This window comes from Poecile atricapillus, chromosome 2 (genome assembly GCF_030490865.1).
Source record: "Poecile atricapillus isolate bPoeAtr1 chromosome 2, bPoeAtr1.hap1, whole genome shotgun sequence".
NCBI lineage: Eukaryota > Metazoa > Chordata > Aves > Passeriformes > Paridae > Poecile > Poecile atricapillus.
In genome coordinates this window covers 82,906,784-82,918,460 of record NC_081250.1, presented here as the reverse complement: position 1 = coordinate 82,918,460, position 11,677 = coordinate 82,906,784, and positions in this window count along the sequence as shown.

Below are 11,677 nucleotides of genomic sequence, written 5' to 3'. Positions count from 1 at the left end.
AACATAATATTAAAAATCCTAAGTTTTTTCACCAATCTTTCCTTTGAAACAATTGATCTCACTGAGAGGAATGATGAGCTTGTGGGTCAGTTGATAAGATGTAGCTATCAGTGAGAGATAATGGAAACAATGGGATGGATTCCAGTAGAAGATCAAAGAGGCACTGAAAGAACACTATGAATTCCATAAAAGTTAAGAAGTGTTATAAATTTGTATTGTGATATTGGCTTTCGCAGATGAAACTTATATGTTAAATACTTTTTAGCTATGTATGTACTTTTTTCTTACTAACAAGTCTTAAGCTTAAAAGAATTTCCTAGGTACAAGGCAAGGAAACCCCAGAGGGCAAGGACAGTGGGGCCCAAGCTGTTATCAGGAGAACAATAGAGTCCAAACTGTTATCAGCGAAAGATATGAAGCCCAGATACCCTCAGAGGAAGGATGATGGGGCGGACTCTTATCAACAAGTGACCATTTGCAAGAGAAAGGAAACCGAAGTCCAAAATAATGCTCATCAGCAAGAATAATGATGAGCAGCAAAAATAGTGCTGACCAGCAGAAAATTAAGTTGTGTAAAAGCATGATCTAAGAAGGCAGAACCAGGGAGGGGACATGCTTTGAATATGCATTAACCCCTCACAGCAGGGGGGGATAAATAGAGTGTTCCTGAGATACCAGGTGTTCCTGGCAACTCGCCAGGGCACCCGGCCGTTTTAACCCTTTGCTTTATTTCTTTTGTCTCCTAATTGTCTTTTTATTTATATTAAATTCTTTTTATAATTTATTAAGTGAATCTTGTTTTTAAGAAAGGGATTATGCATGGGGGGGGGGGGGGGGGGGGGGGGGGAGAGGTATCGCCGCCGGTATCAGGCGTTCCGGGAAGCCTGTACCACTCAAGTACCTTAGCCTATGGGGAAAGGGAGAAGGGACAAGCGGCCGGGAATTAGGATAAAAAGGAGGCTGCGCCCTCCAAAAATTTGAGAGACCCCAGGGGAATGTCCCATGGCCTCTCCCTTTATTCGAATAAAATAAAAGGACTCCTCTGTCTCCTTTTTGGACATAAACCTCTGGTGTTTGTGGATTAATTTTCCTGACATCACCAAGAAGTTTGAAGGATAGAATTCCATTTTTGAGCTGGTACATGTGCCACTTTTTTAATTTCTGCTGCAAGGTTTCTTATGGCTTCTCTATAGTCATTTATTTTTATACAACATTCAGATTCCTTGAACTTTCCGCAGAATCCTCTTTCTTCTGCTAGCAAGTAGTGTAAAGCAATTCGGTTCTTGTAATAAATTAATCTGTAAATAAAAATTCATAAAAGTATAAATAAGATATGTATGTGTTGTAATGATATAAAATCCAAAATGTAAAAAAATCCTTCTCCGAGTCTGGCCGGGAGTTTCCTCCGAGAGGCAACAGATTGCAGCCAACACCCAGATAACGAACATCAGCTCAGAAAATAGACAGGACGAGGGCCATCAGGAAAACAAAAGAACTAGCTCGGAGGAGATATCCATCTCCGGACCTGACCAACGCCCCTGCAGATCTCTGTTGGGAAACAATCAGGTCGACAAAAGACAAGCCCCGAAAAAGTAGTCCTCGCCAGACCTGAACACCCCACCTGTCAAACCAATGTTGGAGAAGCAATCAAAGGAAACAAAGGGAAAGACACTGTCGAGATACCCATCGGCACCGGCCCCGGATCACACCACTCTGCCTTGATGACACAAATTGAAATACATACAGAGTCTCTTTACATATGAGGAGATCCTGTCCGGACACTTGTTAGTTCTATTTTTCCATGCCAGGAAATCCATTCACCGGACAATCAAGGACACTTGGTGAATGGAGCCTGCTTGGAATTCTAGCCTGAGGATTTAAAATCTCTATAAAACCCCAGGCTTGAGAACACTCAAACGTGGATTTGGGAACCCTGCACCTCCAGTGTAGACCCTGTCCACCCAGCGCTGCGCTGACCGTTTTATTGTGGTTTTTTCTAGTTGTTTGTTCTTTGTTGTTTATTAATAAATTTCTCTTTTTATTTTTATCCTGAAATTGCCTTTGCATTTATAACAGTTCTGATACACAAATGCTTTAATATTCATTTGGGCTTTGCAGCCATGACTAGGTAGTGCTCGAATTTGTGGTACATACTCTTTTGCATGGGGTTTTACCTGCTCTTTTAGATTGTCTTGATTTTCCCTTTTCTAGCAATGCATTTTTGACTTACAACTGTGTTTACTAATTTTTTTTGAAATTCGTTTTACACCCCCCTTTTGTTTGTCAGGTTCTACATCCCTTTTTTAGTAAAGCACATATATTCTTTTCCCTTGGGACAAGGCAAACCCAGCTGCATTCTTCCTGGTGCAAGACTTCAGGCTACCCAAATTGATCATTTAGCCATGTTACATTAAGCTAATTGATATTGGTCATTCATGTGAGTGGCAGCTGCAAATGCATATTTGGTGTGGTGGCTATTATGTACAAGCTGGTAGCATTTGGAACAGTCTCCAATAGCTTGTAGATGTATGAAGCACATTACTATTTAAGAGGTCTGTTATGATTTATTCTTCTACCTCTCCAACCTAGCAACCAGGTAGCAACCTGGGTTGCTACCAGCAGTCAGGTAATGCATCTTCTCAGTAGCAAGAAGAGAGATCAATCCAGTCTTGCCCTCTTGTAATTTATAATGTGCTGCCACTTTTTCTGTTGCTGCTTTTTTTCACTGGGTTTTAACTTTGTCTCAAGTTTTAGCCTTAATATAAAAATATTCAGGTACTTAATTGCTTAAATCACACTATGTTCTTTCAATTTTTACCAGTTGTTGGGAAAAATTCTTTTTCTCAAAATGAAAAATTCTTTACTATTTTTCACTTCCTAGTAAAAGATGCTTCACCTGAACTGCAGTCTGAAGTGTTTGTTTGGTCTGCTTTCTTTCTGTTCTACACATTCACAGCAGAGGAGGTTTTTTGGTTTCTTAGCTCATGTACAATGTTTATATCACAAATTCTCAAATTTAAGACAGTGAAAACACACTCAAGGTTCACAATTACAGTTGGGAAATTAAAAAATTATTTTTCTGGAATATCTTAAAAGATATTTAACCAGTTGTCATGATAAGCTAACTTTATCAAGGTTGTCTCTGGAGTTCTTACTGTAGGTCTCTTGGGGTGGAAACAATTCTTTGTATAGGTTCAGGTGGAGGTTGTATTGGTCTTTTAACTTGAGAGGCATGTGTCTATCTTTTTTCAGCAGTCTACACAGCTGTTTTTGTAGTAAATATGGCTTTTCCTTTCAGGGGTTTTCTTCATTCTATGTTTTATCAGTACTTAATTTCTTATTGGATTTTGTGTACAGCAAAGTCTAAAGGCAGGGTCTGTACCAGTTGAGCTTTCTGTTGAAGAGATTTTACAGGAGACAGTATCTAAGCTACATATTGTTTCAAATATACATCACTTATTTTTACCCTCTGCCCTCAACTAGGCTGAGAATTACAAGGATAAGTAATCCTAAACATTAATTTAAAGGGAGATAATTGAGTATTTCTTTTGGGTTTGGCCTTTATTCTTGCCAAATCCAGCAGCAAGAGCCATACCAACAGTATTTTAGTTTATATTACCAGTTTCAGAAGGTGTTTTTTCATTTCTCATTTATTCTTTCAACTTACCTTAAACTTTAGGGATGGAGGTTCTATTCTATTCTTAAAGCAGTCATAACTCCTTTAAGATTTTTTCTTGTAAAATGAGTTTTTTTGAGTCTATTGTTTCCACAATCTTATATTTTGGAATTATTTGTTTTAAAAATGCCTTAATATCTGGTTTTGTAGTTGCTGAAATGCCTGGAAATGCTTTTGGCCACTTTATTAATTGATATCTTATTACTAGAAAAATTTATATTTTGTTACTTAGGGCATTTCAGTAAAATCCACTTGGCATCTCTGGAAGGGACATACAGCTCGAGGCTTTTTTGGTGGCAAGTTTCCTTTTTTTTTTTTTTTTAATTTTGTTACTGGTTTTAGCACAAATTAAACAATTATCAATAGCTCACTTTGCTAGAGTAAAAAGATTCACAGCATCATACATATTGAGGAAGGCTTCTGCTAGTCTTCAGACCTCAGCCACCATCAGAACTGTGGCTGCACAGCTCTGCAGATAATGGGGACTCAGTGTTCTTCCAATTTTGCATCAAGCCCACCCTAGGGGTAGGGAGGTGATTAATAAATTAACTAAGGAAAGATAATAAAATATTTCCCAAGATTTTCTTATAGCTTCCACAGAGGAAGCTGCATGATAATACTTTGCATAGGGACACCACTATCTTTACAAGGCAGCAGCTCCAGAATCAGCTTCAGGATTAGAATTTGCTAATTCTGGCTTTTTACAACAAAACACTCAAAAAGCAGAGGGGTGTGGTCCCCTCCAAACAGGAGCTTTTCAGCTCTGAACAAAACTTCATGTAGACAAATTAATTAAATTTTTAAATTCAGTTACTACAATTTTTACAATTTTCTCAGAGAAAAATGCATTCAGACTTCTGAGCTTACAGAAGAAACTACAATTCTCACAACTCTTTTGAACGATCAAAAAAATTATTTTGACAATTTTTCCCTCTCAGGGATAAAAATTAGAGGATTGAGAGGTTTTTGTTTTACTAAGACACACACCTCCTCTCGATCTAAACCCACTTTAAAAAAGGCTCCAGGTTGGTGGATAAAATGAAAGCTTTGACACTCTTAACAATCCATTTCTCTTATCTTCTGGACTTTCTTGAGAGTCCAGCTGTTTTTGCAGACACTGCTGTTTTCACTGTCCCTCTGCCCTGCATACAGCACACTGATTTTTCCCAGCCACTGTCTGGGTTGGGTCTCCCCTGCTGGGGAGAGAATGCCTCTGCCATTTGCTTGTGGCCGATCCCGTCCCCTCTGTCCTGGGGGACCCCTTGGGTCTTGCAGTTTTTCCCTCTTGGGCCGGAAAAAGGCCATCACCTTTGCTTTTCTTTCTTCTGCTCACTCTATTTGTCACACGCCAGATACCAATACCAGTCTCTGTCCTGCCACAGCTGTCCAAACAGCTCCTCCTCTTTACTCCGGTACTCCCAGCGGGTACGGCTGGCACCTCTACAGGCAGCTAGAGAAATGAATAGACCAGACTAGAGGTCCTTTTAATGCCTTTATTATAAGAGTCAGCTTGGATGGGGATCCGAGGGGTCGCGCACACCGCCACTGCTCCCAGTTTCCACGCAGAGAAGAAGAAAATTAACTTTGCCACGTGGCAGAGTCGGACCTTCCATCTTCAAGAGAGTCCACGGGAATGCTCATTTTCACAGCCTCGTAGTCTAGGGTGTCATCCTACTCAAGTCCTCTGTGGTTATGTTGGCCTCTGGAGGGAAGTCAGGGGACTCCTCTGGGTCTTCCTCGTTCGATAGGACTGTTTTGATTCCTTCCTTTTTGTGTGGCTCATTGTCTCTGGGTTTTTATCAGTCTGTGTGCGTCCCATGAGTCTCTGGTTTCTCTCATTTACATGTCATCTTCCTCCTCAGGGCCCAGCTGATCAAGGTACAGCAACTTGGGGCAGGGGTACAATGTTGCCATGTGGGAGTCTAGGAGCAGTGGGGCAGGGCCTGGCTGAACAAGGAACAAGAAACATGGGGTACAGCAACTTGGGACAGGGGTACAAGGTAAGGGGTTTACAAACAGTAACTGTACCATGGCTAACAATCTTCTAATTATTCTTAGCAATATCCCCCCTCTTATATTTTGATCAGGCTCTAGCCCGCATCAACCTTTAACTTCTGGCTCTTGGGAATATCTAAGTCTTAATTTTTGATATTGGTCAATGAATAGGTTCTTACCCAGTGTTTCATCCAGATTACCTTTCTTTATCCTCAATTGTTTTTCCTTTATTACATCATTCAGTCCCTCTCGTTCAAAGCAGAGCCAGGATTCTCCTACAGGGCATTCTCAAAGCAGATGTTGCCTAAATTAGGCAGTATTTCTAGTAAACCAGTATGTCTTTCCTTCTTCCTGACAGGTTTCCAATTGGGTATGATCAAAACAGGTGGGATTGATGTTTGTGTGGACCCTCATCAGTGATCCTAGATCCTCTCCATCATATAGGGGATAGTAGCACTTTGTACATGCTTCTCCACTTCCCCCTATCCCAAGGCTCACCAGCTGGACCAACATCAGTCCACCTAAGAGTCCAGTATGAGCTAGTTTTGTTTTAGGGAGCTTCATGGCTCACCTTCCTTTTTAGCCTCACCTGCTCTTGCCTCTTAGGTTTTTGGGGGATCAGGAGAGATGGGGATCAGGAGAGATGGTATGGTCCTTCTCTTCCCACCTTTTTCTTAATTTAGTTGCCTTTTTGGAGAATGGTCTGTGGGAGAAGTTAATGGGTGGGTTTTCTTATTCAACCAACTTTATTTAACAGCAACAACCACAACAACTTCAAGAACACTCCCGCTTAAACCAACCCACTCAGCAGAGTTCTGCAGTCTTTGTCTATATATTTTTTCTCAGTCTATTTCTGGCTGCCTCTTAAGCGTCACTTTTAGACTGGTAGGATCCGTAATTGCAGTCCACTTGAGAAAACTCGTGGCGGGTTTTTCTGGGCCTTGTCCACAGTCAGGAGGAGGTGATACCAGTCCTTTTACACGGGAGACGTGAGACCGCTTTTCTTGGGTCTGAATAGCAGCGTGGGTCACCAGCAGGACTTGGAAGGGACCTTCAAATTTTGGGGTTAAAGGGGTGTCTTTCCAGGATTTAATCCATACCCAATCCCCCAGATTGATCTGGTGGATGTTTGTGTCAAGTGGGAAGGTTTGGGGGAGGTATCCTCTCTTTCTTAAATTGTTTAGGGTCCTTCCAATTGTCTCTAGGTACTTTTTAGCCATTTCTTCCCCTTCTATATGATCTCCAGTGCTGTAAGGGGTCATTAGAAAGGGGAGCCCAAACATCATTTTGTATGGGGAGGTCCCAAGGTCAGATTGTGGCCTGGTTCTGATCCTCAGGAGGGTGATGGGCAAGCACTTTAACCAGTTCATCTGGGTCTCAGGTATTAGTTTTGTTAACACATTTTTCAATCTCTTGTTCATACATTCCACCCGACTCGAACTCTGGGGGTGCCATGGAGTGGGCAGTCTCCACTTTATTCCTAGAGCCTTTACAATGGCCTGTAAGGCTTGGGAGGTGAAATGGGATCCCCTATCTGAGTCAACGGTATTAACTAACCTATATCTGGGGATAATACTTTCCAGTATTACCCGGGCAACCTCTTCTGCTGTTTCTTTGTTTGTGGGGAATGCCTCTACCCAATGGGTTAGATGGTCAGCTATCACCAATAGGTGTTTATATCCTTGTATGGGAGGCATTTCTGTGAAGTCTACTTGCACACTCTGAAATGGTCTCATGGCTAACTCTCTTCCCCCAGGTTCAGCTTTTCTCATTACTTTCTGGTTTACCTTCTGGCATATTACACACACCTTTGTTATGGCCCTTGCTAGATCATAAACTCCCAAGCACAGGTTTTCTTTCCCTCAGAAAATGATCACACAACCCTTGGGTTCCCCAACAAGTCAATTCATGCATCTCATTTAATATCTTCCAGGCTAAAGCCTTGTTTAGAAACTTTCGCCCATCCGAGGTTAAATATTCCCCTTGTTCCCCCTGAGATAGTTCTAATTTATTACTTCCCACTCTTTCTTACTAAATATTGGTCCCTTCCTTCTGTACTCTTCAGTTACTACCTCATCCAGTTTAAAAATTTTTACTGATTCCTTTGGATCCAAGGCCACTTCTTTAGCTGCTTGGTCAGCAAGTTGGTTCCCTCTAACTTTCTAAGGAGTCTCCCTTCTGATGTCCCTTTGTGTGGACCACTGCAATCTCTGTGGGTTTGGTCAGGGACTCTAATACCGATCTAATCAGCCCTTCATGTGCCAGGTTCTTTGCTTTGGAGTTCAGGTAGCCTCTCTCTTCCCAGATCTTACCAAAGGTATGGACTATCCCAAAGGCATACTGTATAGATGGTCCCTTTTTCTTTCTCTAGCAAGACCCCTCTTTAGAGCATGAACCTCACAGCACTGAGCTGACCAACTGGGGGGTGTTTCCCTTTCTCTAGAACCTCTAGTTTTCCTTCCCCTGCTTCTATGACCACTGCATACCCTGAATATCTCTTCCCCTCCACCACTCTGGAGGAACCATCAGTGAATAGTACCTTCCCATAGGGCAGGGACACATCTCCCAGATCCTCCCTCACTTTGGTTTGGAGATTTACCAATTCCAAGCAGTCATGCTCTAATTCAGGCAGAGGCTCCCCCGATAAAAATTGTGCCGGGTTCAAGCTCTTGGAGGTTACTAGCTCCAAATTGCTAGTATCCATTAGGATGACCTCATATTTTAATATTCTGGCATCTGTCAGACACTGCTGAGCCTTTTGGCTCAAGATTGTTTTTAAATCATGTGGCATGTGGACTCTGATCTTACCCTATAGGGTTAGCTTTTGGGCCTCTTCTATTAGAATGGCAGCAGCAGCTATTGATTGCACGCAGGTGGGCCACCCACGAGCTACCGGGTCCAGCAGTTTACAAATTGTGTTTTTAACTATGCTTCTCCTATTGGAGAATTAGAGTCTACTTTGAATACAACTGTAGGCTGTTCCATAATCTGTTGAGCTAATCTTGCTTCTCTCTTGACATTCTTTAAATTCTTTGCTAATGTTCTACTCTCAGGGAGCAGCTATCCGGACTTTTCTCTGGGTTTTCTTTTTCTATACTTTATTTTACTAGATGTTTCAGTCCGATTTCTTAATTACTTCTCCCCTCAGTGTCCAGGTCTTATTCACTCAAGCGTACTGATTTTTAAGTAGTTGGTACTCACCGAACTTGGTCAGTTCTGCTTCTGTTTTTACCGATCTCTTCGGCCAGTGGGGACGTCCCATGGAGATTTGATTGGCAATGTGCTCCCTTTGTATTTTCTCTCTCTCTCCCCTGGACCTCTGGTCCTAGGCTAAAAAGGGCTTACCTGCCTCCAAGTACCTGGGAGCGTATCTTGCCTTTTTAACCCCTCCGTGACTGATGTCCGAACTCTTTCTCCTGAAATTCGGATTTTATGTACGTAATGAGCTTTTTCAAAATTACTTCCCCCCTTCACTGACCTAACCCCTCGCAGGATGTAGGAACTGTGGTTCTTCAGGGGTCCACTCTCGCTCCATGACTCTTGTCACATCTCATACACTCAGTCACACCTACTCAACCAGCGGTATTTACGGTCTATTTCCCGCATGGGTCTCTGTGCGCATAGAATTATGAGTAGAATATACCACGATTCCAAGGACCCCTCTTTGGATCATCTGTGGGGCCCCTGGGAGCACCAAGCTCGTTTCTTTCTTTTGCTTATGGCTTTTACTTTAAATTCAATATTCGAGTGCAACAAGGTTGTTGGTCTCCCACACTGTCAGGCTGCTGAAATAGTGGGGCACTCCCTTACTGGGGAAGGAGAGTCACAAAACCCAAAGTTGCATCGCATCAGGGTCACCAATCAGTTATAAATGAGTAGGCAATTTGATTAATAAAAAAGAACTTATTAAAAAATACAATCATGAAAATCCATAAGCAAAATTCAGTTTGACGCTGCACCAGGCAAACAGCGTCAGGTGAGGTTGAGAAGGGCTTGCTAGCACCGCTTCACATGCTTCACAAACTGCAACTGTCCCAAGGTGCTTTTTTATATGCTTTCAGGTTTTTCAGGGGTCTCTTGAAATACACTTCTTGTAGACAAATTTTCATGTTGTTTTGGGTGTATATGTTGTAATCTTGTCGGGTTTCTTGGAAATATACTTCTTCCAGACGAATGAGTTACATGAATTACAATCTTATCCGACAGAGGTTTCTTGGGAATATGCTCCTTGCAGACGCATACTCATGCTGCCCTTGCTGCATATCACTATAATCTCGTCAGAGAAAGCTTCCTGAAAATATGCTAGGATTTTTATCAGACAAGATTATAACTTTAGCAAGAATTTATTTACGTTACGTATTACAAGTAGTCTTCAAACGAAGCGTGTTTTCTACCAAGTGAAAAAGCATAGGCAGACAGAAAGATGTTTTTACCAAAGCAAAAAGAATTTTCCACTGCAAAACAAGTTTCAAAGTTTAACATGTAATTACTAACTCAAATGATTAGCTAGTCACTAACATAATATGGTAATTCTAGCACTTTTGATAGGATACATGTAAATGTAAAGGTATTGTGTATGATGCTGATTGGTTGTTATGCAATAATATGCACAGAAAGAGATATAATGCATTGTAACCAGAACCAAAGGGGCTTCAGGACACACGGCTTGCCAACAGCCATCAGCTGTAGGCCAACCCACAACCCCTAACTGCTAAAACTTAGTCTATGGAATAAACAGCATTATGAAAGAGAGCCATCTGAAGATGCCATCACTCTGTCGGCCCTTACAATTGACGTTCTAGTAGGCAAAATGGACTTAGTAGCAGTAAGAGGCCACCCAGTGAATGCAGGGTAAAGCGGCCTCAAACCCAAACTTCGGCACCTGAAAGAGGGTGACCAGAACTCGAACAGTCATCACTGATTGTTATAGATACATTTTATTTCGCAAATATTAAAATGAATGTTATGTGTATAAGAGGAATTTTGTTGTATTAATATAGTTTTCTTTATTTCTGTTATTGATGAAATTTAGAAATAGTAGTATAATACATATATGTTAGGTTATGGCATAGTATTAAAATAAAAACGGCTTTTGTTTGTATAACCCAAAGACTGAGGAAAAATAGCTAGAGAACTCCTGCATTTGTAAACTATCTTATCCAGATGAAGACAGCAGTGACCAGAACTCTGGGGGGAGGAATTTATTGCATTTTTGGTATCAGAGAATGTAAATCTCAATGGCGCCAAGAAGACTGATCTATTGGGAAGGGGGCAAGAGAAAACTAAACAGAAGAACACCAAAGATCCTAAGAAGAATGTATGAATATGTATGAGAATTTATGGATATGTAGTAGGGTTCTATTTTTAAGGGACAATCCTTTGTCAGTAAGGTGTGCTCTCTTGGCTGAATGCAGAGACACCCGGCCGTATCTGTACATTTGACTTTATTTTTTCTCCTAATTGTTTTTTATTAAACTTTTAAATTCTATAAAAATTATGTGAACCTCGTTTTTCACACTGATGGATCAGTACCTGGATTGGAGTTCTACTCAGCATCTGTTGAAACGGGGACAGCAGGTGAGCACCAGATAATCATGGGACAGTTTAGGTCTGCCCATGGAAGAGATGTTTATTACCAACTTAAACCCTTAATTAAGTCCAGTTCAAGAAAACTGCCAATGTAGGAATTAAAAAACCTCGTTGAATGGACTTTAAAACATTCCCCAATGCCGATTCCACGACTGTCTTTACCAGAGATTTTTGGGAATCCATAGGAGTTAAACTTTAGAATGATATTTCTCGCCGGAACAAAACTGCTGCAAAACTACTTCCGGTTTGTAGGGTGCCAGTAGAAATACTCGCTGCGCGACCCCTGCTGCCGCGCCCCGACCCCTCCGTTTCCATGACTGCCCCACCCGCGGCGCCTCCACCGTGTCCCACCACGGCACCGCCCCTGCAGCCTCCGCGGCCGCTGGCCTCCGCTGCGGCACCGCCCCCGCAGCCCCC